General features: G+C 35.4%; 1 protein-coding gene across 3 annotated transcripts in view; it reads left to right on the forward strand.

Moving 5' to 3' along the window:
• The window catches only part of dpr14 (defective proboscis extension response 14), a 290,318-nt gene that overhangs the window by 170,356 nt on the left and 93,745 nt on the right, over positions 1-26,217 (forward strand). The gene's annotated exons all lie outside the window — the stretch shown is intronic.

A 26,217-nucleotide genomic window follows, 5' to 3' on the forward strand; every position in this document is an offset into this window, starting at 1 on the left:
TTTTTTTTCAAATTTCATTATTAATACGATATCAAACAACGCGACGTGTAAAGCTGATCGTATACGTAGGTATATCCGTTTCGGATTTAAAAATATCTACGTAGTAGCTACTTGAACGTCGTTGGTTGAAATTCGAAACAAATTAAAAATGCGATAAAACGTCGCTAAACAGCAATGAAATTATTTAAAAAGTTTGCAGGTGCCACGTAGAAGTAATTTATTTCGAAATGAAAGAGCTTAGCTAATAAATGTCTCGTTAGATTTGGATAGCTACCTGAGAGATGGTGCACGTTTATACGAGCAAAGTTTCGCTTACATTAAAATGAACAATGCTCGAGATAAAAGCCATGAACCAGTGTCCTTTGATCACACGTTGATTAAATTAAAACACTACCAAAGCTAGCCAGACATTAAAATGAAAGCTATATAAGGCGTAGGCTTTGTAAAAGTAGCGGTAGAGTGTGGTGGTTGCGCAACTGCACACAGCGAATTCTTGCAAACTTGAAAGTTTAAACGTTGGTTGTTGCTGGAAGAAAAGTCGTGGAAAAGTTTTTGTCAAAAGTGTTGAGTTATTTGTAACGTTACACGGGATTATGTCCGAAAACGGTAATTGAACGTGCAAGTGTAGTATGGTTGTATCGGTAAAAAGAACCGGACGAAGAAATTTTCAAGGAGTTGTTTTAATCAACGGCGGTTACAGTAATAACAATTTGTCTCGAAAGGATATGAGATTAAATGGCTTCGTTCGTCATTTATATTATGTCTGAGCTACCGCAATATTGCTAAAGTTGCCGCAACTTTCGCGTTACCTTATTACTCTTTGTCGAAATAAGCCAAAAGATAATATCGCCTTACCTTTCATTATCTACCCGGCCTACTATATGACGAGTTATCGGTGGCCAAAAATTCCTAACGATGAATGTTGATAGAGGTTACGTGTGTATATTAGTAAACGAGAAAACAGCCTGTATAGATTTCAAGCAGTTCTAAATAAAGTGTTTTGAATACAACATACCTATTCTTTCAACAGTGCCCTGGAGGTACATATTTATGCAATCAATCTCTTTAAATTCAAATCTCTGGAAAGTTGAAAAAACCTGGTAAATAAAAATTGAAAATTTGAATAGTTTTATTATGGATTCCCACGAAGAAAAGAAAATCGAATCTGATCAGATCAAGATGGAATCACTCAGGACCTCAGTGAGAAGAAATCAAGTTTCATTATTGTCTGTACCTATCTAAGGAAATATATTATCAGATCTGATCAGACTTACGTTTATCTGAAAAGATGAAACGTCTGTTCTGGAGGAAGTGATGCGATGTGATCAGTAGGTATGATCTAATGATATTTGATAGGATCTAATCAGATCAGTTTGACTGGATCAGATTAGATTTTTTATGTTATGTAGAACCAGATCTGACCAGATGGGATCAGATTCTACCTTATTGAGTCCAATTTAATCTGACCAGACCTGATCAGGTGCAATAATTTTCCACAGGGAATGTATGTTCGGGAGAAACTTATCAGATCTATTCAAATCTGATCAGACCTGAGCTTATCCGAATAGTTGTAATCATAATTAATGTATTGTGGAGATTGTAACCTGATCTAATAAGATCTGATTAGATCTGTTCAGACCTTCTTGATTGGATTAGATTAGAACTGGTTAATGCTCTGTGGGACCAGGTCTGATCAGATGATGATCAGATTCTACCTTATCTGAGTCTAATTTATTCTGACCAGACCTGATCAGATGCAATAATTTTCCACGGGGAATGTACATATGTTTAGGAGAAAGTTATCAGATCTATTGAAATCTGATCAAACCTGCACTTATCTGAATGTAACCATTGAATTAGATTAGAACTGACCCTGTTTTGTGAGACCAGATCACTGATAAGATGATGATCAGATTCTACATTGCCTGAGTTCAATTAATTCTGACCAGTGACCAGACCTAATCAGATGCAATAATTTTCCACAGGAAATGTATGTTTGGAAGAAAGTATGTACCTAATCAAATCTATTGAAATCTGATCAGACCTGTGCTTATCTGAACTGCAGTTAAAGTCATAAATTTATTTTGGAGCAGATGACTTGATCTAATACGATCTGATCAGATCTGTTCAGAACTTCTTGATTGGATTCGATAGAAAGTACATACTTGAACAAACTTTTTAAAAAATCTTATCAGATCTGTGCTTATCTGAACAGTTAGAATCATATTTATTTATTCTGGAGAAAGTGATGTGATCTAATAAGATTTGACTATTCAGGTACATATTTGTTTTTTTATTAGATCAGATTGGAGCTGTTTATACCCAGCTGGACCATATCTGATCAGATAAGATCAGATCTTAACATTTACTGGATATTATGTAATCTGACCAAACCTGATCAAGTCCTATCATTTCCCTGAGGAAATATATATTCAGTGGGGCATTATCAGATCTGATTCACCCCAATCAGACCAGTTTCTGTTTCAAAAAGTAAACTCGAGTGGAAAGTGATCAGATCTTATGAGCCCTATTCAAACCTGTTTAAACTGGTTTGACAAGATCTGATTAGGCCAGATAAAATCAGATTTAAGCTTTGTCAGAATACAATTTGAACTGACTAGATTCAATTAAGTAGATCTGGTCAGACCAAGGCGGACGTGATCAGATCTGATAATTTGTTTCTGCGCTCATGTTGAGGTGACATTTTTTCTCTAAAATGGACCCTAAATTCACTCATCGTGTTGTATTTATTCCTCATCCATGCGTTATAGTTTCCACTTTAGTACCTAAATTCTCAATTTTCTTCTGTCTTTCGATAATTAGGTAGGTACTTTTGTGTTTGATAGAAATTATTAAAGGAAATTTCCATTTTATAAAGTAAAGGCTAAATTGTGTGATCTTGGAAAAACTCCATAGTTGCATCGACTTTATATTACCTACGCAAAAAAAAAAATACATCTGCAGACAACCACAAATTTTCCTTGAAGAAATTTTTTGTGTTTTTATTTACCTACCCACCTTACTTGAAAGTTACGAGACGACGACGTAATTTATAAAATTTTCATAACCTTGAAAATACATAATATTACACTTCGCTAACGTTCAAATGCGCAATTCGATTGTACAATCCTTTCGAATACATAAATTTCGACGTAACGTAAGTATACGATTTTGAAAATTAAAGCTTTTTAAGCCTTTTGAAATCAAGGTGTTGTATCTTGAATTGAAAACTTTTGCCAAAAATAACTATATACGAGGGCCATCTCAAAAATCATGCACAGTGCGCCCTGTAGGAGACCCTAATTCACATATTAATTCCAGTGAGTACTCATTTTGTAGCCTGAAGTCTCAGGAACACGGTGGTGTGTTCAGTTTTTTGATTCGACTTAAAGAAAAAAAATTGGACGCATGCAAAGTGTCTGAGAAATATCCTTCAGGTCGCGTACGCGACAAACCAAGCACCTGAGCATCATGTGATGAACGCTCCACCGCAGGATTAATACTGACAATTGCGTCTCATGTGTGCTCAGTTTATAGTAAAAAGTCTCAGGAACACAATGGTGTGCTTAGTTTTTCTGTATGACGCATGGAAAAATTTTTAAAGGAATTTGAATGGGCCAACGGAGATTTTTCAGTTCATGCTGGATGGACTAGTGCACTTCCTTCGCGCTCTAAAGGCGAGATCAATTCTTGTATCGAGCCGGGTGTATGCTCATTTTGTAGCCTGAAGTCCCAGGAACACAATGGTGTATTTAGATTTTCTGTAAAACATGTTTGAAAAATTTGTGGACAAATCCGAAGTGACTGAGGCGTTTTTTTCATTGAAAATTCAACTTCACTAAGCTACACTACGATCATTTTGAGTTCGTTAAAAAAATTTTCACGCGTCAAACAAAAAAATTGAATACACCACCGTGTTCCTGAGACTTCAGGCTACAAAATGAGCGCTCACGCACCTCGGTACAAGAATTAGTCTTGCTACTAGACCGCAATGTACGGCACTTTACCCACTGTGACCTGAGAAGTTTTTCTCAGACACTTTGCATGCGTCCAATTTTTTTTCTTTGAATCGAATCAAAAAAGTGAATACACCACCGTGTTCCTGAGACTTCAGGCTACAAAATGAGTACTCACTGGAATTAATATGTGAATTAGGGTCTCCTCCAGGGCGCTCTGTGCATTTCTTTTGAGATGGCCCTCGTAGGTACTACTTACCAAGATGAAAGCGATTTGAAAAGCTGTTCGACTTTGTAGAATTCAAAGCTATGCAAGTTGGCGGTAACCTTTATGTTTTTTTCTCATTTCGTTGAAGAAGAAAATGTTGTTTTTAATATAGTAAATATTGATCGATGGAATGTTAATTACAATAAGTTTTTTTCTCGCTCTTTGATATCGTAATTCGGTCTAAAGTAGGTCTAAACTTTCAAGGGCGTTTGCGAATGAAATACGGTACCTTCAGGGAAATGAATTTATGGGTTTAGGAAAAGCAATATCTGTACTGAAAACACTTTTTCAATTTTTCTCGAATTTGTATCGCGTAAATTACCTTTTCTTGTATTCGTGTTACGTTAATTTTTAATATTTTGTATATTTTTCTTCGCGGATATTTATTTTACCTGCTCGGTCCAAGTTTTTTTGCAGGTTGGTAGTAAAGTATATGATTTTTCAGCTTTGAGGTGTTCTTTTCCAAGTTTTTAATTTGTATTGGGGATAAATCTACTAATTCAAAATAGTCAGGAATGAAACATTCTCAGTGAAATGTTTATTATTGATAGTTTGAGCTACTTAATTGAAACTTTAAAATGAACTTAATGCTTATTCAGGTTACCTACCTTGTTTTTTTATTTTAAAAAAAATAGGTAACGAGGAATAGAAATTAATATTTTTCTGTTATATTTGATCAACAAACTGTTTTGAAACTTTTCTTTTTTCAACAATGCAATTAAACTAAAAGACATATAAAAATGGGTCTTTAAAAAAGATATAAATGCGAGCGGCTATTGAATCTTTCTTATATATTTCATTGTTTACCATTTCGTTGACTTTTTGTACTAGAACTTGAAACTTTCAATGACAAGAGCGTCTTTTGCTGAATTTCTTTTATATACTTATCATTTCTTTTCTTTTCTGTTGGATACATTTCCTGTGACCAGCTTTTTTTTTGCAATAGTAACTTGTTTTGAATCTTGAAAACTAAAATAAAATGTATAGGCCGAGTATGTTCATAACGACGATTACGATGAAAATACATGTAACTTACCGAGCACTACACGAGATTATTTTATATTGTGGTTTTTATGGAGTACTATGCTTATCGGTAATGTAAGTCGTGTAATCATAATTTTATATTTTGTTGCTCGATGGTTTTTCTTAAATTCATTCAATTTTCAGTTTTGGCTAAAATTAAAAATCATGATAGTCACGAATCCTCTTCGTGTTACGTGTTGGTATTCTTTGAGAAAAGGTAGAATAGAACAAAGGGAGATGAACAATAATTGAGGAGGGAAAACAAAATTTATAAATCTTTAGTGCTAAAAAAAAAAAAAAAAAACTACATATATTTTCGAGTCGTTGAAAATTTTGGAATCCTTTGAATAAATAATTCACTGTTCTATGAAAAAATGATTACACGATGACAAAAGATTGAATTGAAAGTAAACTTGTGAACTTCGTATATAATCATGATATGCTTAATGTTTATGTACCAAGTCAGTCAATTCTTTTCTCATGTTAGCTGAAAACTGTAGGTATCAATAATTCAACGCTTCTTTTTCAAAGGCTTTTTCTCATCCTGTAGTAAATAAAGATGTTTCCATCAGTCAGCAGCTAAAGTAGCATAAACGTCACATTAAGTACCTAATCAAATAACAGCAAAATGAAAACATAGAAAAAATTCTTTGCACAAAAGTTGAATTTTTGATGAATATATTTCATAGGTAGGTACCTAACAAAATGATTTTCAAAATAAAAATTTCAAAATTACCTGAATGTGCAAACTGCAAAGCTGTGGGATTATTAAATTTTAACATGAAAGGTGAACAGATTTAAATAAATCGCGAGTAGCTTATTAAGAATATACTTAATTTTTAGCTAAATAATTGGCCGGTTCATGAATTGGAATATAGATTACGAAAGGCGACGACGATGCGACGGATAGATATTTAGTAATTTTATGCTTGATAAATTCTCATTTAAAATGTCAAGTAATTAGTTTCTTTCAGGTAGGAAGGTAAATAAATTATCGAGGTTGTGCTACCTACATTTTTTTGTGTCTGCAGGTTATCTACTCTACCTACGTAAATTTCGGCATGTTTTCATTTTTTCTGAAACGTCTATTTTGAGCTTAACTTTGCGAATGATAGGAGGAAAGTAATATTCGTAGGTACTGAAGCTGATTTGAAACACGCATTAAGATGAATTTTCTTTTTTTTCTTGTTTTCCTCGAAGTGCTCATTTTCTTCTATAATTTAGAACGTTAAAAATAAGGAACTTGAAGAAACATGAAGAAATGCTACCGGCTACCTTGTTTCCTGTTATAGCAAAACAAAATTTGAGTGCAATTATCTGCCTACTTATAAAAATCAGAATTGGGGAAAAGTTCAGTTATATATACTGTATTTTTTTATTTTATCGAGAAAAAAATGTACCCTACATCGTGAATTTTTTCACCGTATTTGCAATTGAAAATTTATCTCTTTACGAAGTGAATTTCAGTGAGCAATTTCCAAAATTGGAGTCCCCAACCTATCATTTTTTCAAAATGAGGGTGGATGGACGAACAAGAGAACACTATAGAAGATCGAATACAATTACACAGATACCTAACTATATTCGGAAAAAATTCTTCAAGTCATGCCACATTTTCATGGCTTTTTGATTTTTCCTAAATTGGGTTCAAAAAATCAAGGGTTCAAATCTCAAATATATGTGATTTAATTCGTGATTTGAAGAATTCGAATTATTTTTTTAGGCATGCTTCAAGGTTTGTGATTCGTAATTCATGAGCTACATATGAACCACGTTCACGAATCGTAATTTTATTTTACTGCTTATTCTCTTTGATTTTTGAGGAATTGCACTAAAAATTTGAGATATTTATTTTATCTATTTTGAACAAATATTTCAAGCAGTTGTCGCCAAATATTTTTTTTCTGTTTATTAGGTATGTAAGTCGAGATCATCAGATTTTACTTTTACCCACGGCTGTTGTGGTTTTATATTTTTGTGTTTGTTGGTTTTTTCACACGATTTTTTTTCGTTTTTTAAATTTAATTTTTTCAATTGGGGTAATGCAATTTGCCAAAAAAAAAAATTAAAAAAGGAAGAAGAAATTACTATATTTTGAAGGTTACCTATAATGATTCAGGAACACAAAAATGAAGAAATATAGTCATCATAATCACTTTATAACTACTTATGTGAAATGAAAATGAATAAATTGATATTCGAACACAGCAAATTCAAAATAATTCGAATCAACTTATCATTCCAATGGCTTTAAATTTTCCCAAATTGTTCAAAAATTGCATAAACCGGTAAAAAAAATGAATTCAGAAAATCTCATTTCTTGTCACTCTTGAATTATTTTCTGTTCAGAAGATCAATTTTCTCATGAGTAGAGGACATAGTATTTTCTGAAGGTCTTTTTTCAAAAAACGTTGTAAAGTGATCAAAAAGTGCAATTTTTCTTACTCATGGTAGGAGTGACTCTAAAACACTTCATTGTTTAGAATACGACTTAGAAAGAAGGGTTTTGGAGTCGAGATGTTGGAAATTTTTCATTTTTCAATCAAATTGAAAGTGGTCCTCAAAATGGGATTTACTCGTAGACTGGAATATGACCCAGAAAAACAATTCCCAGAGTGGTATCACCTCAAATCGAACATTTGTGAATTTTAATGCACTTTTTTAAAAAATGTGTGCTCAAAATACTGAATTACCCTTGCCTGTGTCCAAATTATGTCTTTGAATGTGATTGTAATTCAATTTCGACCAGATGTATCTACGTTATTTTTCCAGGGTAATAACTGATTATTTATTTTTTCATGAAAGGGTATCCCCAGGTAAAATAGGTGAAATGGAACTGTCCTCAAATTTTTGAAATTTTTATGAAACATTGTTGGGTGCCTTTTTAAAAATGATAGAGCCGAAAAAATCTCCCCCACCCCTCTCACCTTGTCCACAATGACGGAAACATTAGTCTATCAAAGCGAATTTTTTCAAAATTTTTCTGCCACCCAGGGGGAAGATGTTGACAAATTGAAACCACCGTATCTCCGAACCTAATTCTTGTACACAAATGTTTTTTCTTTCAAAAATATTTCTGCATGAGTACCTACTATAAATTGGTATTTTTTTTCAAATTTTTTCTCCAGGTGGGTCATCTTCAAAAACTCAAAAAACACCTGAAAATGTGTTTTTTGTGTCAGGACACCCCAAAAAGAAAAAGCGATACTGTCAGTGATATAATTCTGAAATTTTGCATATGGACCTCTAAAAACAATAGAAAACCAACCAACTTCTTGAAACCCCAATTTTGGGATCATAGGCACCCCCTTCCTTCAATTTTGGGGCGAAAGAAGATCGATAATATGGGTATCGTTATCATATAAATCGAACATGTCTTGCTGAACACGAATATGAAGTTAGATTTGCAGTTGGACTCTCCCAAGAGTCATATGGGGGAGGCGTTGAAGTAGATTTTCATTTTTTTCCTGAAAAAAAAACGTTTTTTGGCCATTGGGGGCAAAGGGGGAGGGTGGGTGGAATTTTTTTGGCTCCAACATTTTTTTAAAGGCACCCAACAATGTTTCATCAAAATTTCAAAAATCCGAGGACAGGGGCATTTCACCTATTTTACTCGGGAATATCCTTCATGCTATATTTTTATGCTATTTTGGAAATAACTCTTTGTTTTACGTTTGAGCAGCTGAAATTTTCTGGGGACTGCTGTTTGTATATGACCCTATTGACAAAATTATGCTTACAAGCATGCGTAACAATGCGTGATTTTGGACTGGTGTAAAAGCGTGCATTATCGCGTTAAAAATGCACATTTTCGCATGCTAAACAGAAGCAATCTATGTAGCAACCAAGTATTTTCTAAAATGAAACCAGTGAGTAAAAATTTTTTAAGCACGCTATTCACTGGCTGAATAGCGTGCAATTTTTCGAAAAAGTCCAAATTCACGCATGCGTGTGATATGCAAAAAAACATGCATTTCAACATGTTGTACGCACAATTTTTGTCAATAGGGGAGTTCTCAAGCTCCAAGCTCTGATTAAAAAAAAGAGTAATACATATATCGATCACTGAATGACTCAAAAATTTAGACTTATACATATTTAAGATCGTCTACATCAATGATTTTTTTTCAGTTAGCTTCTGATTTACCTAGCTCTGATCATTCTTTCCATGTTCCTTCTCCCAATGAATTAGATACTCAATGTTCAAAATATGACCATGAACAAATCTATTGAAATACTAATGAGGAGCTGCAAATCAAAACGCCGTAAGTCCATTTTGCAAAATTTTCAGAAATGAGGAAAACTGTGGGGGGATGGGGGAGTCGAAGGGGGTCAAATGTGGTATCAGAGGAAAGAGGAAGTCAGCATGACTTCAAAACATGAAAGTGCCCAAATTTTTGAGAACCGGTGGGAACGTGGGAAGGGGTGAAAAATTTATACTGCGTTTTGATCTGAAAAAAGACAGTTACTTAGTGTAGTTACTGCGTTTTGACGCAAATCTCAACTTTAACTCGGATTTTCGAGGTGAAGCAAGGCAGATGGATTTACGACGATGGTTTCAATCGATTCCCCGTTGAATTTTACATAGGAAAACAGTCTTATCTCATTTTTCATAAAAATGGACTTACAGCGTTTTGATTTGCAGCTCTTAATTGGTCCTACAATTTCCTGAAAGTCAATTTATGAAGACCTATGTTGACATTCCAACCTACCACATGCTTAGGTATTACATATTGCAGAAAAAAGTCAAATTCGACCCAGATCCATACTAAATGGTCAGAGGGGTTTCTTTTTTAATTTTTATACCAAAAATGCCAACATAATACTAATTGCGAAGAAACCAGCATAATAGAGCTAGCTTTCGCTGTACAGGCGAGAATAATTTAGAAAATTTTTGGTACATTCGCGTTATAACGGCGTTTCAATTTGTTAACGAGGGAAGCGTACGTAATCGTTTTTTTTCTCGCGCCTATTGCGTTAATGTCGGTTATAGGACATAATTTGTGTGTTCGTCCACATTTACTACACGCTTTTAGGGTGTAAAATTCGGAGCTTCCCCCTAATACACAGTACACACGTAGTATACGTATACAAAACTGCGTTACCATTGCCCTCGATATATATGTTACTGCGGAAATTTACTTCGCCGTAAATCTACGACACCGCTTGCCGCCTCGCTGTGGCTATTTTTTTTTCCTCGACGAATCAACATTCCATTATTTCCTCCTTCGCTCTTTAGCAGTATGTTTTCGTATAACGTTGCTTTCGCGTTTTTCAGTTATAACTGTACTTTCTTTTATCTCTTAGACCAACGCTTACAAAAATTAATGACCATATAGCCTCAATTGACCCGCAAAACGCCGCTTTTCCGTTTTTTTGGCTGGCATCCAGTTTAAATGGTAAAAGTAAAATAGCGTTATATAGTTAATAAAGAAGAAGTGCTACCTAAGTAATACTTTGCTAAACTTGCACAAAAGAAAAATTTTCCAGTCGGCGTAATACGTTTGCAAAAAAAAAGAAGACAAGGAAACTGAAAAAAAAATTCTCGCCTATTCGATTCTATTATCGTAAAAATGGTCAAATACTATCCATTCTGTCTCACGAACTGATCGTTGTTGTCGAAGTATACCGGATGATTCTGCCTTGTCGTGGTACTTTTTTTGTTAGGTAGGTACAAGTTTACCTTTCGAAAGGTTTTTTTTTTCAATCTCACCATATTACTAAGTACAATTTATCCGAATAGGAAAAAAGTTTTCCAATGAAGCGTGACAGTTGAAATATTTCAAAGGTGTAATTATGAAAGAATAATATATATATTTTTTTCTACTACTATGTAGCGTTTCGAATTATTTATTCATTTAAAAAGAGTTTTCTCTCGTCGTTGAATATTTCTAAATTAATGACTTCGAATAGCGAGTTATTTCTTTTAAAATACATTAAGGTGGATTTTATGCGAGTTCTCAGCTTGGCAATAACAGCTCATCAAAGTTTTCGCAAGTTTACATAAAATTTATTATTTTTAATGAGCGTAAATCTGAACTTCTAACAAGAAAAAGTTGCACGAATTCGTGATATAAATAGTAGAATTAAATTTTAAATATACTATACACGAATTCGCCCATCGGTAAGATAAATGAAGCGCTTAACAATCGCTAAACTACGAATAAAAGCTTACTCTTTATGTGAAAACAATATAGGAGTAATTTTTAAATACCTATTTTAACTGCATTCATCGTGGCAAGTGTTGAAAAAAGGGTTGGTATATTTTTATATAAAATGGATTTACGAGAGATTATATTTTCGGCGAAGATTTCATAGCAGGTTTTTTTTTGTAGCTTGATGAAATTTAACTTATTTTTTTGAAAATAATTTTGTAAAAAAATATTTTAAACTTTTTTCTGGGTATAACTTTAATACCCATATGTGAAAAGTTCGCCAGATAGGTACTTTAAATTAGTATATTACTACCTCTATTTCAAATATAACACATAACACTTTTTTTTATACTGTATCTTTGCCTACATTTATACATGGAACAGAGAAAACCCTTTTATTTTTGTAGTATCATCAATCACCTATTTCTCGTCGGTATTAAACGTTGAAACGTTTCGAAATTTAACACAGGTGGCTGCTTTTAAAATCGAGTATTCTGAATAGATCTTTTTACAAATTTAATTAATTTTTCATCGTGTACGTACAATTAGAGAGTCTATTCCAAATAGGTCCATGTACCTACCTATACTTCGTACAAAGTTGAAAAAAATTAGGTATCATTAACGATGACCACGTGTAAAGTGACTTTAAACAAAAAAAAATCATTTGTGACGTGTGGAAAAAAATAGTCGTTGATTTGATTAATTGTCGGTATAAATATCGAACGTGATCGAGGACTTTTTTTCGCTAATAAATTAAATTACATTAGCGTATCATTTCTTGTTTGGTTTATTAGGCAACTTGGTGAAATTTTTACTGCTTTATAATAATTGCTTTGAATTTACGTGATCCATGTTAATCACTGTAAAAATGATTAGGTAAACTTCTTTAAAATCTGGTTACATTTTCCAAGAAGTTGTTCGAAAAGTTGGTAGGTATATTTCCATTTCGTAAAGCGAACCGAAGTAAAGGCAGACTAAGTAGATTAGTTAATTTGTTACGATACTTTTAATTCGAAACTTTTTATTTCGGAAACATTACACAGTGACGAAATTTTAAAATGAAGTTGATTTTTTCTCAACGCGAGTTACTTCTCTAACTTTTTTTTTATTCGGCTGAAATTCTAATTTTGGTAATTGTGTTTTTCAATCGGGTTATTTAATTTCGAGTCCGTGTGTTAGAGTACTAACTACCTAGATACCTATTTATTTTGACAGTGGTAAATCTGCGATTTTGGAGATGAAAATAATTGTTAAACCGATCGAGTTAAATACCCTTGTAGGTTTAGATAGGTTATAATACGTTATTGTTTTCTCGTTATTTTTCGATTAAATAGAAGTAGGGAAAGGACACATTCCTAGAACTGAAAACGAAATCAGGTGCTGTGTTTTCGTTTATCTTCATTACGAGTTTTCTACATAAATATCGCCATTGTTCCGATGTTTAACTTTACAATGACGGGAGATGATTGTTTTTTTCATAGAAATAATATGTAGGTACCTACTCTATATTATCTCAAGATTAGTTAAACTTCAAGCAAATACACTCAAGGGAGTAGAAATTTAAATAAATACTCATCAAATTAAATCGGTTTTAATTTTAAAATTTTAATAAATTGAATTAGGTAGGTAAGTAATTATAAAATTAAGTTGAATTAAAATATTGAATTAAAAAAATTAAATGCTGAATTGAATAATATCAAATTATAGGTAGGTACATATGTAGAATATTGCATTCAATTGAATGTATTGGGTCTGATCAAACCTGAACAGATCAAATCCGATCAAAATTTGGATCTATCTACTTAATTGGATCCAGGAAATGTCCGGATCTGATTAGATCTGGCCTGGTTTGATCAGATGTGGTCGGATCCAATCAAATTGGATCCATGGAACGTCCAGATCTAATCAGAAATATCAGAATAATAATTGGATTGCATTCGAAACTACATATCTAATCATCACTTTCCACTGCATAGACAATGGATCAATTTAGGTCTAACTAATAAAAAAATGAAACATTAAATACAAATACATATAAATTGAGTTCAATTGGATTATATTGAATAAAAATGAAACTTTTTTTAAAATTGAAATTAAATTAATGAATTTGATTAAATGACATTGCAATTAAGTTAAACATAAAATTACCTACATACATAATTATAAACATAATTGCAAAAAAAAGGGGGACAGATTTTGATCAAATTCCGTAGAAACCTTAATTTCAATTCAAGTTGAAAGTTGGAAAAAATTTTAGCTCCGGAGGTGCCCTTGGAGCGAAGATATAGGCCCTCAAAGATCGTAAAAATCGTGGGTTTTTCGCTCCTTACCCAACCTTAGGAAGAATTGCTGAGATTTTACGTCGACTTAGAATACAATAACTTTTTTAGGGCTCTATTGAACGGTTGAAAATTTGAGAATCGTTTTTTGGGAGTAAATTCGTGATTTAAAAATTTTTTCTTCCAAATATTCTGCATTAATTAAGCCTAAACATCGAAAAATATATTTTGGAACTGATTCATTTTTTTCAAAACAGATTAAATAGAGGCTAGATCAAAAAAACTGCGATTTTTTCAAAAATACCCCCTCCTTCTCTTTGAAGACCCATATCTTCTCCCCAAATGCAACTCCAGAGCTAAAGATTTTCCTCAATGACTTTCAATTTAAAATGGAGATCTTCGCTGAATTTGGTCAAAATTCTCCAACATGTTTTTTCCTCGATCCTCCCTAATGTATCCATATTATACTTGTGTAATAATTTAGAAAAATTTTACGAGGAAGGTTATAATTTTGAGTTATTATAGGTATCTTACCCATTAACTACGTGTGAATTCAAATTCGAAAATTTAAGCATCACGTTATTCTCAGAGAAGCCGACGTGTAAATACGTATATATATCAAAATGAAAAAATATTAAATTTGCCATCGTAAAGCATTTGTAAATAAAGCGAAAAACGCGACGATTCCGCAATAAGTAAAATTGCAACTGTGTAAACAACGATTTCAATAAATTTTCCATTTCTAGTTTAATTTAAAGTTTAATCACATTTGTGTTTGAAATTACAAAAAGATTTATTAAGTATACTTAAAAAGACAACGATCTATGAAAGTTTTGGTCAAGTTGTGAATGCGGAATCTCGCTCCCAGGCAATGAACCCTAATAAATGAAAATTTACATAATTAATTTTCTTTCATTCGAGGAATATATAATTCTATATTACGAATTAAACTGCAAAAAGTGTATGTGTTACATGACTGGGTATTTTTCCATCTCTCTGTTTATAATTTTATTGATGCATGATGGAAGATAATTTCATCTGAAATACTACCCTTATTTTTGAAAAGTTTCTTATAAACTCTAAACATCTGTACTTAGACTATAGTCATAGTAATCTTTTTGTCAAATTATCTTTGATAATTCAAACTTCAATTCAATCAATTCTCAATAACGTACTTAATCAAAAGCTAGCCATTCTGTGAGCAAAAATTCATAGTGATAAATTAGCCTATTGCAATTACCACGAGTAAACTATGGTTTTAATGTATGGTTCAATAAATTTCCACGCTAATGTGTATTTGAAATTAACATCGTGGCTGATATCTTTCGCAACTTGAAATTATACTTTGAATGGTAGTTTAGTCAAAACACCGACATTCTGCAATGCATTTGCAAAATTGGGTATTAAATTTTTTCACTGTAAATATAATGATATTAAGTACCACTTGGTGATACTTGCATAAGCTGAATACTCTGAGAATATCACTTACCCCGGCTGGAGGCTATACCAATTATATCACACAATAAGTAAAATGTAGTCACGTGTAAGACACTATGTATTAAACGTAAAAGAATAAACACAATTAAATACCTTTGAAGAAGGTTTTTAGTATCAACACGATACTTTACACTTAACACTAATTACTTATAATTAAACACAATTAAAACTAATATAATACGCTTTCTTGCCAATTATGGCTATGATACACCACCGAGATTATACCGCGTCGACACGTCAGATCACTACGTACCTCAACAATATAACAATCGGCCGCAGCGCCGCTCCGTGGGCTTGTAGCCCTGTGTCGCGACGCGTGATCAGTGTTACCAACACATATACTTAATCCTATATAACCCTTACAGGTCCGGCATATCTCCCCTCTATCATATGCCCCTTCGTGGCTTTACTCAACGAGTAGAACCAGTCGTGGAAAGCACGGATAAAGAGAGAGAAAGATATGTCGAAGCTGTAAGGCTGGTCCCTGTGGGAGCAGTCTCTGCCCCTCGTGGTGTTCCACTGTGGGAAATTCGAGGCAGAGTAAATCCAAATTTAGCCCACTGTGCACGTAGCAATACCCCCGAAGCTCCCCTTCGCGACCCTGCACCACCCGCTATCGCATCCGAAGATACGAGCAACGAATAAGGACAGAATACACGAAGTTGAAAACATCGGGTAAGTATGTACTATCTAGCGACAGAATACACAAATAAAGACTTTTTCCCTATTCTACTAATTTTTTCAAACTCCCGAATCAAAATGGATAGACGAGACAAAAATTAGACTAGCGAACTGAATGTCTGGTTACTGTGAACCAACGTAGAAGGTACGTGTCGTCTACCTGTGGTAGTAAGTCGCGTCGTACGTCGAGTATGAAAAATTACAAAAACTTAGAACTTCTAAAAATTATAATAAGTTTACAAAAAAAATTAGGACTGTTTCGATGCGTCGAAAATACAAAACTTATGAAATAATATAACTGTTCAAAAATACGCATCGTAAAAACAAATTTGTCAAATCCTTACAAAATAAAACTAACTCTAATCAGTCCTTTCGAAAACAAAATTATAGATAAACAAAAATTAATCAGTCTGTGACCGAATAAAATTACATGTAATCAAATTATAACAATCAGCACAATAATATATCAATCGAAAAATGCAACGTAGCGGATTAATAATCGAATTATCGAACCAAAATACAGATGATTATCGTCGGATGATAAAATTGACTTCTTCGAATATTGATAACGACGTTGAAATAAAACGTTGGCAGAATGTTACCTCGCCTTGGTTGCGATGATGCCAAGTCAGTGGCGACTACGATGGTACTTCGACGATTGCTGTTGAAAAATTTTGATTAATAAAGTACCCTGTGGGTAGTTATTACAAAATGTCGATTTCTTCCGCTGTGCGAATAGATAAGAAAGTAGTTCGACTCATTTTTTGAAATTTTACGTTAGTCCACTCGATTTTGAAAAATTAAACAAAGTTCAAAACTATAAAAAATAAATAAGACTTCGAGTGGAAGATTTTTTAATGAAAATTCTGGTGAAATTGGTCCCTAGATTCAAACCTTTTTTGAATTTATCAGTATCTACTTTTATTCGGATAGGTACCTACAATTTGGAAGTTGAAATTATTATTTCAAAAATGGCCAAAATTTCTATCTTTTCTGAGTCGTACGTAGTTGTTATTTTTCACCAGATTTTATGTATTAGACTATGTCTAAGTCGTGTTTACGATTGTATCGTATTAGCTCTCTGGCATGTCAGCATCTTCGTGGTTGATTGTAGCGTTTACACTATCTTTGTCGCTGTTCGTTTCGCCTTGTTGGCGTTGAGGTTTCGGTGTACTAGTAAGGAAGTTTGTTGCATTTTGCGACTTATTCGGCGATGATCCTGTTGATCCTTGCGTCGTATTTATCGGCGCCTGTGGCGTATTAGGGTTGGACGTTGAAGGGTATTCTGAAAATGGAACCGTTCCTGGTAGAACAGTCGTTTCCACTCCTTCTTCCATTTTTTCAGGTGTATTTGGGCTGTGTCCAGTGTACTCAGTTTTTCCATCTCGCAAAATGGTGAAAGCTGGTTTATCGACCGTTGGGGGTAGCCCTTGGTGTTTTGCAACTTGGTTGTTGATAAATGGTTGCATTTGTTGAGTTTCAGGAGCATGTTGCTTAATTGTTTGATTTAACTCTTCGTAGGCTTGGTCAAATCTTGTCGTCGAAATATTCATCATTTGTTGTCCTCCAGGTACTTCAACCATCTTTTGTACCGTTTCCGGTGTGGTTTCGATACCTTCCATTGCAACGTGTTGTTGCGCTTGTTGCGCTTGTTGAGCGTTGAACTGCTCCAAGTTGGCTTGACTAAGTCCAGCGTTTACGAGTATGTTGTCGTTAGCTCCAGCTTGTTGCTGACCAATCGGTATATAGTCTGTTCCTGGACTTTCGAATTGTAATTCGGCTTGTTTTTCCGGAAATTCATCGTCTTGTGGAACGAAATGTTGAGATGATTGCGAGTATTCCGAAGAATTATCATCGTCGTAATATTGGAAGGCGTCTTCTTCCCCTTCGTTCTCTTCACGTTCCCGCTCTTTCGGATCTTTTGGCGGCATGATGAGGTCGTCGCGGATTGCGAATACGTAATCGTGATAGACCTCTGGTTCAAACCACGGTCCGAAATCGTCCATGTTCGGTCGCATGTTGCCAAAAAAGTTTTCAGGTCCCATTATCTCTACAATACCATTGTAGGTTCTAGACCAAGAGTCTGTAAATACCTTCGTGTAAGCCTCTACGAGCTGCTCATTCTGGTCAGGGAAATACATCAGTGGCATAATGTAGATTTCTCTTACATTATACTTTCGCATGAGTCTTAGTAGTACCGCATAATGATCGCGGAAAGTCCTCGCAGACATGCCATTAAACATATCCCAGTTTCCAATCGAGTACATGACTCGCGGTGGTGCGTGTTTTAGCTTCGTTAACGTATCGATGAGGTCAACGATACTCAAATCACGTCGGTATAGTCCTGGATGTAATGCTTGTAGCATATTCTCTCGTAGTCGTAGCATATACTGGACCATTCCCCAGATATACCCATCTCCCATCATTAGGACATCTTGAGCTGCAATTGCAGTGTATACGCCGTTCGCGGCTTGGTTGTTAAACGTCGCAAGAAGTGAATATCGACAAGGGTAGAATTGTAGTGGAAAAAATGGAAATAAAGTCGTTGCTTTTATCGCATATCGTCGAAAAAATCGATCGTGTTCTCGTTTCGTCTGTGCGAAAGGTCCTTTACGATCACGTTCTTGTTTGCTTCGACTTTTTGTCTGTTGAGTTCGATAAATGCTGCGTGTTTGTGTCGATGGCGTGTGTAGCGCAGGTGGTATCAATTTGCCTTGATCGTCGTATTGTGGTACCTGGTCCATAACCGAAACGTGAGGAGGTACCTGGTCAGGTCTGGCTGCTGCCAGATTTACGTTGGCATTTGGTGCCATTTGCTGCTGTGCTGCTGCGGCACGTTGTTGATTTGCTTTCGACATTCGAATGTTGCCGGGGGATACTCCTCTTGGTAGCCGTGGCGGCGGCATTTGATGTTGTAACATCTGTTGGTGTGAATTGTAAGTCGGAGTCGGAGCTCGGCCTCTTATCGCTGGGTTTGGTGCAAAGCTCTTCTGAATATTGCCTGTTGGCAATTTTTGACCTTGTGTACTTTTTAGTGGTGGTCTATATTCGTGTATCGGACGTTGAATGTTTTCGAAATCCGGTTGGATTGCGGCTGCAGCTGCGTAGGAAGCTGGTGACGATGTTGATGTACCAGGTTGGTTTGTGTTGTCAGATTGAACTGATAATACGTTGGCAGCTGTGCTGAGAATGACGGATGCGTCGTCAGCGTTTCTCGCTGGTGTAGTCGATCTTGATCGTGATCGATTCTCATTAGCTTTAGATAAAGCTAATTGGTAAAGACTTTTAGTCTTAGCGAGTTGAGTTTTTGTACTCGTAAGTTCTGCCTGTAGCTTCGCTACTAAGGCTTGGGTTTGCGCAATTTGTTGCTCACTAGTGGCGTGACTATCCTGCCAGAATTGAGCTTCAATTTCCACCGTCGCGTTTGCCAGCGCACGTAAGTCTAGCGCTTGTAGCGTTGTCTGCATTAAGTGAAATTGTGAGGCGTAAAGCGTCTTGTTACACTGAGCGCGTGGGCAGAGGACCATTTGTTGTCCGTTGGCATTTGCCTCATTGCACATGTCTCTTACGCATGCTGCGTGGAATACGTGTTTGCAATCACTTGTTGCGAGTGTGGTGGCGGCGTCCTTTAGGTCTGCCGTGATCGCCGGCTTGAAGATTACGAGTTGGCATTTTTCGCACGTTAGTGCTGGAAGCGACGACATCTGTGAAGCAAAATAAAACGAAAAAATTTACACTCACCGTCTTCGTCGTTATTTGTACTTTTCGTACTTGAAGTTGGCTTGTCTGGTCCAGGTTTGGCCTCTTTCACGATTTTTCTCGCTACTCTGATCCAATCACCAGGTTTGGTGGCAAGCCCGAATCGTTGTGTATGATATGCACAAAAGTCGCGATTTTGCGTCGCTAGCACTTCGGATTCGTCAACGTTCGGATTCGTCGACACTTTCCACTGTGGGTCTATGTCCGCGAGCCGTTTTTCGATCGGTGGAAATTCGTAGACTTTCTCACCTTCCGACATTCGCACTCACGATTATAAGTTAAGCTTTCGAGCTCAAGAGTATAAAATAAATCGCACTTTACACAAAAATATGGTCGTGACTTGAATCGCACGTCTCACTACCGAGCGCACTTTGGATTCCGAAATCCTTTCGCACAAAGTCGCGAAAAATGTTTGGATTTTTCGATAAATCACAGTAAAAAGCAGTTCGCGAAGTAATTCGCACGATTACACGTCAAAAAAGACACGTTTTATAAAAAACTTTCAACTTAAAAGAGCAGAAATTAGCAAAAGTACACGAGCAAGCACATACCCGAACGGAGAACAAAACAATAATGTTCGTAAAGTACGGCGTGTCGCTCGATGCAGCCGGTTGTGTTGGCTTATCTGAATCCCCCACCTACCTACTTCATCTACGTTCGTAGCGTTCGGTTGGCGAAAATGGCGCCGGTCGGGCGGCTGGTTGCGAACCGATCGTGTAAGTGATGTGTTTGTAGTGGTAACTACGATAAGTTCCAAGAATTTCTGCTGTCCAAACGCAAACGTGTCAAGCTATGCTCGATTTTGATTAATTTTACGTCATATTTCAGTTGCTAATTAATATTTCGAAATTCTGTTTCGATAGAAATGTTCCTAATGAATCTGTGCATCTTTTAGTATAAGAATATTTTTCCTTTGTTATGTAATTTTAATAAAAACTTGTAGTTTTATGTGAGAAATCTAGTCATGTAATCGGCTGATATAATCAGCTCGATCGAATCGGTTTGTGTTGGCTATGTTGCCAAACGTCGCTTTCATCGTGTTCGATGAATTTCATGGAATAAACTCGTCTACTTCTGTTTATTCGTTGGTTTTGGAAAAATTCTGACTTCGAATCAAAAAGTGATGCCTGTCGCAATATTGAAAATTCAATTTTGGTTCGAAATGTGTTTCAAAATTTTGGAAAAGTCATTGTTTTAGGTCTTCGCTACGCGAAAATAGTTTTGAGTATTTGAATTTAATTATTCAGTTACGTAGGTATTACTTACCTATTTTGTACCTAATACTTACGTATCGAACTCGCAGTCTTGATGCGAATTATTCTAATTCGGTTTTATTCTTGTTGAAATAAATTTATTTACCTGTTTTTCGCTTGTTATTTGTTTTTTAGTTTTAAGTTTTTACCTAATGAGTAGACAAGTCATTTTTTTGTCAAAAGAAATTTTATTCACAAAGGTTTTACAATCTTAATTCTAGTCAACATAAACTCTAGTCATATTTAATCGTAAGTTTAGTCTTTTGACCAAGAATTTTGAATAGTAGCGATTGTATCGCATTAAATTGAGTCTGTGGCTCTAAGTCATACGAGGTTTTTACTTCGAATTTGAACTTACTTAAGGTCGTCGGATTCCAAAAACTCCTGAAATTTCTCTGAACGTGGCTATCGGTATCGATGGTCGTTTACGTACTTGTCCATTTATTTTCACCGTCGTTCTTATTTTGTCTCCACGTCTTGCGACTCGAGTTACCGTGATCACAAATCCGTCGTTGCTGGCGATTTCCGGTTCGTTGAAGATTTGAAGTCTGTGCATCCAGTTTAGAAAAGTTGCAATTCGTATTAGTCTGTTCGCGTCTCCAAAATCACTGATGTAATCGATGTTGATCGTCGCCTCCTGTCGTCTTTGACGAACTTCTAGGGTAAAGCTGTGGATTGCCATTTCGATTTTCGTTGTACGAATTTGTATAAAACTGTCACGAAATTTTATCACGAAAGATAGGTTGATTACTCGCGTTACGTCGTAAACTCGCGTGAGATCAATAGGTGTACAATTTTCGATACTTTGTATCACACGTAGGTTAATTTCTTCGAGAAATACGTCGATTTCGATTATTCACGAAAAAACGTTCGAAATACTTTCGTTTGTCTAAATTTCGCTTGAAGTTATTTTTCCCTTTTTCCCTCGAAGGGAATTTACCTAATTTTGAGGGAAAAATTAACTTCGTGAATTTTAATCCGAATTGAAAAATTCCAACTGCGTTGGGTGTGTGCTATATTCAGGAGTAAATGAAAATTGTCTAGAAAATTTTTTATGCATATTTTTGTTAAGTAGGTGTGATACCTATTTAGTCGAAATTTCGCGATTTTTCCGAAACCATTTACGTATCGTCACTTTCTCGTAGGTCATTAAGCTTTTTCTTAGCTTTTTCCAGTGTAATTCGTTTTTCTCGTCTTTCCGCCATATCTTGGCGTAATTTTTCGTGATTTTCTTTTTTCTTTAGTTTTTCAAGTTGTACTTGATCTCTTAGGTATTTTTTTACTGAAGCGTCGCCTACGATCTTGCTTACGCATGTGTTTAATTTCGGTCTCATCTTTTTTGATAAGTTTGAGTAATTTTCTATGAATTTTTGTTTGATTTTGTGTTTTTCAGCTTCATTAGCCTTATCGTAGACCTCTGTAGGTTCAAAGTCGAGATCTCTTTTGATCATGTTTTCTATTTCCTGTTGTGAAGGACGTTTTAGGATTGAAATTTTCTTCAGCTCCGCATTTTTGCTGTGTTTCTCGGTCTTGTCTTTTGAGTCTGATTCAGAGCTACTGTCTGACGATGCGTCGTATACTTTTTCTTGTTCAGTTTTTAACTGATGTACGTCATCGTCGTCTGTGAGCGATATTATGATCGATTGACCATCATCGCTACTCCAGTCGATTTCGGATTCGTCTGAGGAGATTTCAGTTTCATCCTTGATTAGCTCACAAGGATCTGGTGCAAAATAGTTGATGTATTCTCCATCGGTGTAATCAACTACGTCGATTGCGTCTACGTCTATGACGTTTGGTGTTTTCTTAAGTTTTTTAGGCTTTGTAGGGCCCATTCTTTGCCTGTAAGCGGCCATGCGTTCTGATCGACGTAATTTGATTCCACTTGTGGATGGTTGGGGGTTCTGTGTCCCTGGATTTTGAGTAGCTGTAGGCAATTTTATTTCCTTTTTGGTAGGGTTTTTCACCTCTTTGTTTTTCGATTCGTCGTCAGTCTTAGGTGGCTGATTCGTAAAATTCGCTGCAAGTTTTACTCGCTTTTTCTTTTTAATTTCAGCTTTTTTAGCTTCATTGTCTGATTTTTCTTGTTTACGCTTTTTGTATAATTTTTTGCGTAGCTTTCGAGCTTTTTGTGCCCCAGTTGATTCGTCTGTCGAATTTTTGTCCTGAGTACTTTCTTTTTCCTCATTTTGTGTTTGTTTGGGCTGAAGCTGCGCTTCTAATTTCTTTTTATTACGTAATTGAAGTCTTTGCTCTCTAGCAACGTCAATAAGTTTTTTTATGACCATTTTTGATCCTTCGTGGAAAATGTTCTTTTCCGCATCAGTTGCTAATGGTATACCTTGAATTCTTTCAAGCATGTCCTCTTCCGAGTCAGTTGTTGATGATTTTTGATCATCATGTTTATGTTTGTTTAGGAAGTCTTTAATTTTGTCAATCATTTTTCGTTGATCAATGTATGAATGTAACTTGTCGTCTTTTTCCATTCTATCGATCTCCTTTTGAGTTAGGAAAAGAGTGAGTTGCCTTATGTTGGCTACACGATTGATGTTTGAGTCATCTGTGGGCTCTAGTAAATAGGAATTTATTCCTGTACGTTTTATTACTAGGTAGGGACCCACTTTTTTAGGGTAAAATTTTTCTCCAGTACACTTGTCCTTACTGGATTGTTTGTGGTTCGTGAGTAGAACCATGTCTCCTTTTTTCAAGATAGTAGGATCAGGATGCTCCTTATTGTATTTGTATTCTTCTTCAATACGTTGTAGTCTACGCCTTTCGCGTATGTAATTCTCAATTATTTGAGAAGGAGTCATTGATTCCACTTTGGACTTCATGTGTTCAGTCGTGTAGACTGCTTTTTTCGCCAATTGATCTGCGATTACGTTTGTGTACTCGATTTTACGAGCATAGAAGTGTATAAACTGTACACTTGTGAATTTTTTCACTAACTCCAAAATTCGTTCAAATAAAATTTTGTGGTGTACTGGCTTCTTACGAGAATTAAGCCAGTTGTTTTGTTGCCATCTTGTGACAGTATAGTTTGATGCTTTGATCGCATAATTGGAGTCCGAAAAGCATTTTACTTTCTTAAAGTTGTTCTTTAACATTGTCTCTAGTGCGACTATAATTGCCTTTAGTTCGGCATAGTTATTAGATAGACTAAATTCACCGTCAAATTCCAATTTCTGTGAAATATTTTTTGTACTGTCAGTTGAAAAACAAATTCCAATGCCTGCTACGGCGTCTTCGTCTCCATTTTTAGAGCAGGCTCCATCAGCTGTCACTCTCGCATAGCCGTCCGGATCCGAGTATACATCCTTTTCAGGGATTAATGTTGTTTTGTGATTTTGTTCGATTGTCATCGAAGGTAGTTTAATCTTTGCTAACTTATGTAACAACTTTATCAGTTTATGTTTAAAATCGTACTTGGCTCCTTTGTGTGGCATTTTGTCAGTAATACAGTCTTGGATGCCCCAGGCCTCATTTGGTTTAAATCCAAATGGACCTGGTGTATTATTTATTTCGTCTTCAATTTCTTGAACGTATGTATGCCACCATATGTGCGTTGTAAAGGGATCGTGTAATTTATTGATTTTAGTCCGGAGTTTGTCTCCAATAATTCTCATCGTCCGCTCTACCGACGACGATTGTGGATTGTAGGCATTCGTGTGTGCCACTTTTATATTCCTGTCTTCCAGCAGGTTGTACCAGTCGTCATTGATAAATTGTTTCCCATTGTCTGAGATTACTTTCTTAGGTTTAATACCCTTTTTGTCTATCCATTCTAGGATTGTTTTCATCTCTTGACAAACGTTTTCTTTTTTGATTTCTGGCATCGATCTTAGCCAATTTCTACCCGTGAAAATGTCTTTGGCTACTAGTAGGTATCTAGGTGCCCCTTGTATAGCTGGAACTGGTCCATAAATGTCTACAGAGAGTACCTCTCCCATTGAGTAGGCTTCTATTTTTCCGAATTCAAGCACTTTTGGCTGAGCGTAATTTTTATTGAGTTTGCATATTATACATGCATTAGTGATTTCTCGAATGTAATCGAGTGATTTTGGATGGTAATAAATGCGACGAAATGCTGCGTCTAATTTATTTGCACTAGTGTGGCCATAGGCAGTATGTAGAAAATCGACTGTGTCGTAAAAAAGTTCGGTTGGCAAGTAGGGGACGTAAGTATCGTCTTCTAGTCTTTTCATCAGAATTTCCTTTTTCTTTACAGTGTCTTGAATCTCTTCGTCTGTGTCGGATTCAGTACGTTCTCCGATATTCGTATTGCATTGATTTACAATTTTGTATCGGTTTAGTAACCGTTTCTTTTTGTCTAATTCTTTTTTGTTTTTCACAGGTATATATTCCTTCATTATTTTCATCATTGCGATGCAATTTTCATCAGTTTGTTGATATTTAGATATGTTTGACATTTTGTCAAAAAGTCTTGGGACATTTTCGTCCAAAAATTTTAAGTCAAAAGTAGAAATCATCGTTTCGAAATTTTTAATTTCAAGTTCAGGTGCTCTCATCATATAGAGCATCCTATTTGATTTAGTCATTGAAAATTGTAAGTCAAAGCAGTTCAGCATTGTAATCCAATATGCTGCTTTGCGATGCGTTTGCATCATGTCTCTATATTTGTTTATTGTGGCTAATAGGTTTTTCTTTACGTGAATTACACGTCCGAATACCCACATTTGTAGGCGTTTAAGTACTTGGACTAACGCCATCATATCCTTGTCAAAAGGTGTAAAATTCTTTTGGTGAGCTTCGAATGCGATCGATACAAATAAGCATATGTGCTTTTGTTCGTCATCTTTATCTTTATTTGTGATGTAAAATAGAACTGCGTTCATAGCATCTTCACTTACGTACGTATCGAGGTATAACTCGACGTCAGGAGGTGGTGGCTTAAGTGTAAAATCTGCACAGAATTCTGTCTTTAGCTTTTCAAAGGCTTCTTCCTGGGCTGGGCCCCAAAGTATTTTGCCATCTTTAGCACTTTTACCTACAGTCAAGTTATAAATTGGTCGCAATAATTGCATGTAATTTGGAATAAAATTCCTATATAGACCTGTTAGTCCAATTAGTTGTAGTAATTGTTTTACTGTCGTGATATTAAATTTACCTTTTTTATTTGTGTGTTTGTCCACGAATTCCATAAATTTAGTGACTTTATCCTTTTGTTTGGAAATTTCGTCTTTGGATATTACAAATCCCAAGTGCTCCGCGTATTCGCGAAAGAATTGTGTTTTTGTAGGATTTAATTTCAATCCATTTTCACGAATGCGTTCGAATACGTGGAGTAGTCTTTTTAGTGTTTCTTGGAATGTAGCTCCAGATACC

The sequence above is a fragment of the Planococcus citri genome, chromosome 1 (assembly GCF_950023065.1).
Source record: "Planococcus citri chromosome 1, ihPlaCitr1.1, whole genome shotgun sequence".
NCBI classification, from domain to species: Eukaryota; Metazoa; Arthropoda; class Insecta; order Hemiptera; family Pseudococcidae; genus Planococcus; species Planococcus citri.